The sequence below is a fragment of the Macrotis lagotis genome, chromosome X (assembly GCF_037893015.1).
Source record: "Macrotis lagotis isolate mMagLag1 chromosome X, bilby.v1.9.chrom.fasta, whole genome shotgun sequence".
NCBI classification, from domain to species: Eukaryota; Metazoa; Chordata; class Mammalia; order Peramelemorphia; family Peramelidae; genus Macrotis; species Macrotis lagotis.
The window spans coordinates 530,366,740-530,373,885 of record NC_133666.1 but is presented as its reverse complement, the minus strand read 5'-3'; the positions used below and the strand labels follow the sequence as shown (position 1 = coordinate 530,373,885).

At 36.8% G+C, this 7,146-nt stretch overlaps 1 protein-coding gene across 5 annotated transcripts in view; it reads right to left on the bottom strand.

Moving 5' to 3' along the window:
- LYRM4 (LYR motif containing 4) overlaps window positions 1-7,146 on the bottom strand; it is a 228,113-nt gene that overhangs the window by 30,034 nt on the left and 190,933 nt on the right. The window lies entirely within an intron of this gene.

Here is a 7,146-nt window from a genome sequence, read left to right as displayed (position 1 = left end):
CTGCAAGGAGAAAAGAGATTACTCTTAGGATATTTTTAAAATTTTTAAAAATTTATTTAAGGCAATGGGGTTAAGTGTCTTGCCCAAGGTCACACAACTAGGCAATTATTAAATGTCTGAGGTCATATTTGAACTCAGGTCCTCCTGACTCCAGGGCTGGTGCTCTATTAACTGTGCCACCTAGCTGCCCCCAATGATAGGATATTAAAACAAAATGTAATAAGAGACCAATTCCCTCTTTTGAATGAGTTCAAGTCACTAGGTCCTGATAAAAAAAAAAGTGGTAGACAGAATTATTGGGACACTACAAGTGTGGAACCTGATTTTGGTTCCTGGAATAGTTATAGAATGTATTATTAAAACAAGGACTAGTAAGAACAACTAGCAAAGGAAGCAGTGATTACAGAACCAGCATGGACTGATCAAGGACAAGCCATGACAGATTAACTTCATTTCCATTTTTGTTAAGATTAAAAAATGGTTAGACTTATAGTAATGCTGTAGATTCAGTTTATCTAGATTTCAGCAAAGTTTTTTTTTTTATAAAGTCTTTGAGTTTCAGGCTAGAAGAGATTTATATATATTTGAAACTAGCTGAATGACTAGACCATAACTAATTGTTAATTGTTCACTGTTAATATGGAAGGTATAGGATTCCAAGGATCTATGCCTGACCCTGGGTGGTTTAAATGGTTTTGTGATTTTAAGTTACCAATGAGACATCTTGGTGAGGATAACCAACTGTTTAATATTTTTTTGTTTTTAAGTTTTTTTGCAAGGCAACGGGGTTAAGTGACTTGCGCAAGGTCACACAGCTAGGTAATTATTAAGTGTCTGAGGCTGGCTTTGAACCCAGATCCTCCCTACTCCAGGGCTAGTGCTCTATCCACGGTGCTACCGAGCTGCCCCGTTTAATATTTTTTAACCATAACAGATCATCCTCCACTCAACTGTCAAAATGATTTTCCTGTTCCTGTCAGTGGCTCCCTATCACCTTCAGGATCAAATAGAAAATGTCTATTTGACATTCAAAGCCCCTTATAATGAATGTCTCTAACCTGCCTCTTCCACACCCCTTTTTAGTCTTTTTACATACTATAACCCACCACATATTCTCTAAACTAATGATACTGGCCTCTTTGCTGTTCCTTGAAAAAAAGACTCAGGGCATGTTCTGTGACTGTTCCCTAAGTATGGACTGCTCTCCCTTCTCATCTGTTTCCAGGTTCACTTAGCTTTCTTCAAATTCCAGATAAAATTCCACTTTCTATAAGAAGCTTTTCCTGATACCTCTTAATTCTAGTGTCTTTTCTCCCATTGATATTTCCTATTTATCCTGTAAATAGCTTGTTTGTATATAATTATTTGTCTGTTGACTCCCCTATTAGTTTGTTAGCTTCACATGGACAAGGATTATCTTTTGCCTTTTTTTGTATTCCCAGTTCCCAAATAACACAGTAACTGGTACATAACAGATTTCTTAAAATGTTTTATTAACTGATAGGATGAAGGCACGAAGGCATACCTATCAAATGTGTAGGCATGGGGCAGCTAGGTGGTGCAGTGGATTGAGTACCAGCCCTGGAGTCAGGAGGACCTGAGTTCAAATCTGATCTCAGACACATAATAATTGCCTAGCTGTGTGACCTTGGGCAAATCACTTAACCCCGTTGCTTTGTAAAAACTAAAAAGACAAAAAATAAAGCAAACAAAAAAAACTCCAAATGTGTGGGCACCACAGCTTTAAAAGACAATTAACACATTGGACAACAAACAACTTAACAGGCTAGAAAAGTGAGGGAAAATTAAATTCAAAAAAATCAACTTCAAAAATACAAGATGGGGAAAGATGTGGCTAGACCTCAGAAAATGGGCTTCAAGAATGAAGCAGGTGATACTCCTGCTGACCTGCTTACATCTGGAATATGGTTTTCAGATCTGGATGACTCATTTTTGGAAGGAAATTGATTTAGTCAGAGAATATTTAGACAACCAAGAAAGTAACAGGGTTTCAGACATACCATGAGAATGACTGAAAGAACTGAGGATATCAGCCCTCATAAGGAAAAGATTTAGGGGAGATAATCAGTGTCTGATTTGTGATGGACAGTCACTTGAAGGACTTATTCTGTTTGGTCCTAGAGGATAGAACTAGGCACAATGGGTAGAAAGTGCTAGGAAAAAGATTTACACAGGAAGTAAACTTTCTTAATGACTGGAGCTGTTCAAAAGTACCTCCAGAGGAGATAGGCTTTCCAAGACCAGAGGTCTTCAAGCAAAAACCAGATAGCCATTTTGGGAAGATATTGTGGAAAGGATTTAGATACAGGTTGGACTAGAAGGTCTGAAATCTTTTCTAACCTTGAGACTATGAATATATTAACAAGAAGGTAAGGGAAGAAGGTACCATACTCCTTTCAAGTACAATTTGAGATCCTGTCCATAGTCCTCTGGATGAAGTGCGATAAGTTTCAATGAATTATAAAAACATTAGTAATTGATTATTTTAGGATTGGAAGAGCTAAGAGTCCTGTGTTATATACTTTGACCTGGCTTAAGTTAACACCACCACACTAATGGGAACTCATGTGGAAATGTGCAGAAATCCTATGAAAAATGTTTCTATAAATCCTTGATAATTTAAATAGATATTTGTAAGCAAAATCTGAAAAATACATGATGCTTTTGTTTTTTAGGACTTTAGCCTCTATCTTAAAAGTACAATCTCATTTTTTGTATGAACTTGGAGTGATGTACCCTTGGACAGCCCCACGTTTTACAGCTAGTGCAATTGCAGGATCAATACTTAATCTCAGAAGCTCAGTGAGAAGGTGATAGTCTTGTGCTACTCTTAAATAACAAAGTCTTCTGTGACTCCTCTTTGAATTATGAAAAATTAAGTGTAGCATCTTCTGTGTAGAAATTCTATTGAATTATACTTTGTCAGCATCTTAGGCTGAGTCAATCAGCAATAAAAATCTAAGTGACCAACTGTTTCTCAGGGAATTAGAATACCATGGCACTAGCCTAACATGAAATGAATAACTTTTATAATCACTATCAATAAGTAGACTGACATAAAATGTGAAATAAAAATTTCATGTCTATTTTATCCATCCTTAACAGGTAGAAGCTACTTTTAAAAAATTCTTTCTTTCCTTTCCTATTCTAAGATAAAACCAAACATTATTAAAAGATTGCAGTTGGAGACTTCAGATACTATGCCTAATGTTTTCAAATGCCAAAAAAAAAACCCAACTTCATTTGGGTTATTGGGTTCATTTCTTGCCTTTCCACAGACTGGGAAATGTAAGTGGATATCATCCTTCATTTATTTGTTGGGCAGTAGTTCCCCAGGGTCAGAGAATGACAAACTGGAATGGGGGCTAGATAAGTTTAGGAGTTGTATGTCAAGGAAAGAGATGGAGGCTCTGGGGTAAGAGATGAGAGATCTAGGATGAAGGAACAAGAAAGAATTTTGGATTCTGGATGACAATAACTCTAAGTATGTAAGGGATCAAGGAACCAGAGAGAGGAGAAGAAACAGGGTCTGAGGAATTGGGGGTGGTCTGAGGAGTAGGACACTGGAGGCTCTTCGGAGAGTGAGAAGATGAGGCTGGTGCTAGGGTTGTGGAATGTGATGGCAGAGTTATCTAGACCATACAATTTCGAATGTACTAGGAAAGGCCTGATTCAGATTAATCTGGTATCTCAGTTTCAATACAAGAACAAAATGAGATACTTATACAACAACTGATAGTTAACAAAAGCTGAGTTAACAAAAGGAGGTTTACTTAACCACAGTAGGGGAAGGATATTCAGAGTAGTGAAAGAATATAGCATCAGTTCAGCTGAGCTAGCACAGCTTCCTTTTGTCCACTGCCAGTCAAGAGCCAGGTGACTTACTAGTGCCCTGGCTTTTGCAGCTTGGACAACAGAAAGCTACAACAGCAAAACCTTTGGTTCCCTGAACCAATTAAATCCTGAGGACAGTCTCAATGCCTTTTACAGAAATTAGCCTAGCCTGAGTGGGACAAGCAAGGCCTTGGGATAGTGCTCCTACCACAAAATGTATGTTACTATTTTCTATGACAATCAGCTCGAGTTAAGGGTGAGGGGTAGAAGAAATAGCTGAAAAGACAAGAAAGGAGGGCAAAAATGCTGCTGCTAAGTGGTTTTGGGATGAGGTAGAAGGAAGAGATGGAGAAGGGGAATAAGAATAATTCTGTCAGGGAAGAAAGGAGCAGTTGGAAGAGGACTATTTATAGTTCATTCCTTTCAGTTTAATAATCAGCTTTTAAATATTTTTCAATGAACAAAAATATGTTTTCTCTTTTACTTCCATTTCTCTCTCTCTTTGAAAGAATCCAACAGAATCCTTCAGTAAGTGTTTATGAAATAAATCCTTCCAGGTGCAAGGTGCTGGAGACATAAAGAAAAAATGAAAAAGAATTCCTACCCTCCAGAAGCCCATATTCAACAAAGAGGGAGTGAAAGTGTATATAAAAGTAAACACAAGGAAGCTTCTTTTTCTGCTGTTATCTCCCTCTAGTATCATTATACACTGTCTTTTAACCTTCCTTGGAGTTACCTATCTAGTTCCCCTAGGATCAAACCTTCTGCACATCAACTTTTATTGCTCTCTTCTGGTCTTTCTAGGAAGCTATGGATTCACTGACTTAGGTTATTCTCTATTAATCCATTTCATTAAGGGTGTGTGTGTGTGATCACTGTTTGGTCATCCTTCACAGCTGTTACATCTTTATGACCAGGCAAGACCTGTTTTGGTTTTGATACATTGCTGTTCTTGGGTGCTTGACTCTTTTTGGAATCATAGAATCATAGAATTTTGGAGCTGGGAAAGATGATAGAGATATTCAGCCCCCCCTAATAGGATACAGATTCTGCCATTTTCCCTCAATGTCCCTTTTATTTGACAACTGAGGGGTAATCAGCTTCCTTTTCTAATATTAGTTCATTCTCAATGAATACCTCTTCTCCCCAGTAGTTATGTTGCCTTAGGATAACATTCATAACTACAAGACTTCAAAGCCTTAGTTAGGTGAGCTCAAAGTCTATTGCTGTCACCATGCACCCCCTCCTGTGGAGTCCAGGAAAAATCTAGAAAAGGAATTATGTCTGTTTGTTTTCCCTGCCAGGCCAAAACCAATGACTCACACTCTAAATGGCCTTCACTTCCTCCCCTGACCCTGTTAATAATACAACTTCATAGAAATTTAAAGTAGCTGCTCAGATAAAGGCTAGGGACTTATGGTATATGAAGCTGCTTTACCATCAAAATATACTTGTAAACATGATCTTTTTCTGTTTTTCAAATAGTAAAATTTCAGGAGCATAGGATTTTAAAATTATCAGAGACTTTAAAATTTACTTAATCCAGCTCTCTCACTTTACTGATGAGGAAACTGAAGACCCAAGAAATGACTTTGCTCCTGATTCTCATCAGTAATAATCAGCAGACTTAGGATTCAAACCCAGATCTTCTGACTCTTAGTAATCCTTTCACAATACACTATGACTTATTTGCCTGATCAAAAATTTTAATTTCCAAAAAGGTGCTTCTCCCCCAACTTCTTACCAAAGAGAGTTAAAGTCCTTTAAATAGAAAGATACTTTTGTGATTATAAGCTGGGGAAGGAAGCAAACAAGCAAAGAAGAAAGGAAATAAATATTTACAATGACAAAAAGATGTGAAAGTGAAAGACTGGCTGGGTTTAGTGATAGATACTGGTAATCCTTGTTATACTGCTCTCTTAAACCTGAGTTCACAGAATATTAAACTACAGATATCTTCATAAAGTGTGCCATCAGTGTGGTGAGCTCAAGGAGAGGAGGGAAAGGGAAAGAGAGAGATGAGGGGACAGCTAGGCTGTCTAAGGAGGGCTGAACTGGTCCAAAGAGGAAACAGAGATCAGATAAAGATCCTGTACCAAATAGATGAGGGATTGGTCTGAATGACTTCTCTATGTTCCATACAGTTTCTTTTCTTTCCTTTTGTGTATAATATTTCCATATTTGCCATTTTATACAAGAAGAATTGAATAAAAGAAAAAAATGAAAGAAAGTGAAAAATAGCATTCTTCAGTTTGTATTCAAACAATATTAGTTCTTTTTCTGGAGAAGTATAGTATACTAAATCATTAGTCCTTGGATCATTGTATTGTTGAGCATAGCTAAGTCATTCCCTGGAACAATACTTCTATTACTGTGTACAATATTCTCCTGGTTTAATTCATTTCACAATGAATCATTTCATAACAGTTGCAGTTTTTTCTGAAATCATCCTGCTTGTTATCATATACCTCACATATAATATCTTGTTTAGTCATTCCCCAATTAACATGTCTCCCTTTGATTTCTAATTTTTAGCTACCACAAATAAAAGTTATAGATGTTTTTTTTGTACATGAAGGTCCTTTTCCCTATTTTTGGATATCTTTGGAAATATAGACCTAGCAGAGGTACTACTGGATCAAAAAGTACACATTTTTATAGCCTTTTGGTTTTAGTTTCAAATTGCTCTCCTGAATGGTGGGATCAGTTCACAACTCCACTAGCAGTGTATTAGTGTCCCAGTTTCACCCCCCCCAACATTTTCCTTATCTGTCATATTAGTCAATCTGACAGATGTGAAGTGATCCAGTACACATTTTGACAACAGCTATTTTTCTGATATGATACTTTAAGATCATAAACATTGAGTAAAGCTGAGTAAAGAAAACCATATTCTACCTTTTTTTTTACATGGTGAGTATGTTTTTTGTTCATATCTATGGGGAATCAGATGGTTACTTACTGAATTATCTTAGTTTAATTCAGATTTTGTTAGAAAAGATAAGTCTCTGGATACATGGGAAAATGAGAATTTCCAATCTACATTTAATCTAATTACAGCTCTGCCAAAAGTCAAAGTGGTCATAATAGCAAACAAGTGTCTCATCTGTTGCCATTGAGATGGCTGCCTGGATGAAGAAATAATATTTTCTTTGGGGGAGTAATGGTAGGAGCATCAAGATGCTGAAGTAGGAATTATGTTTTGAGATTTTACAAAAATGGAGACAGAAACCATTGTTGGCATGGAAAGATGACTAAAGCAAATAGATTATTCCCCTTCTGCACTGTACG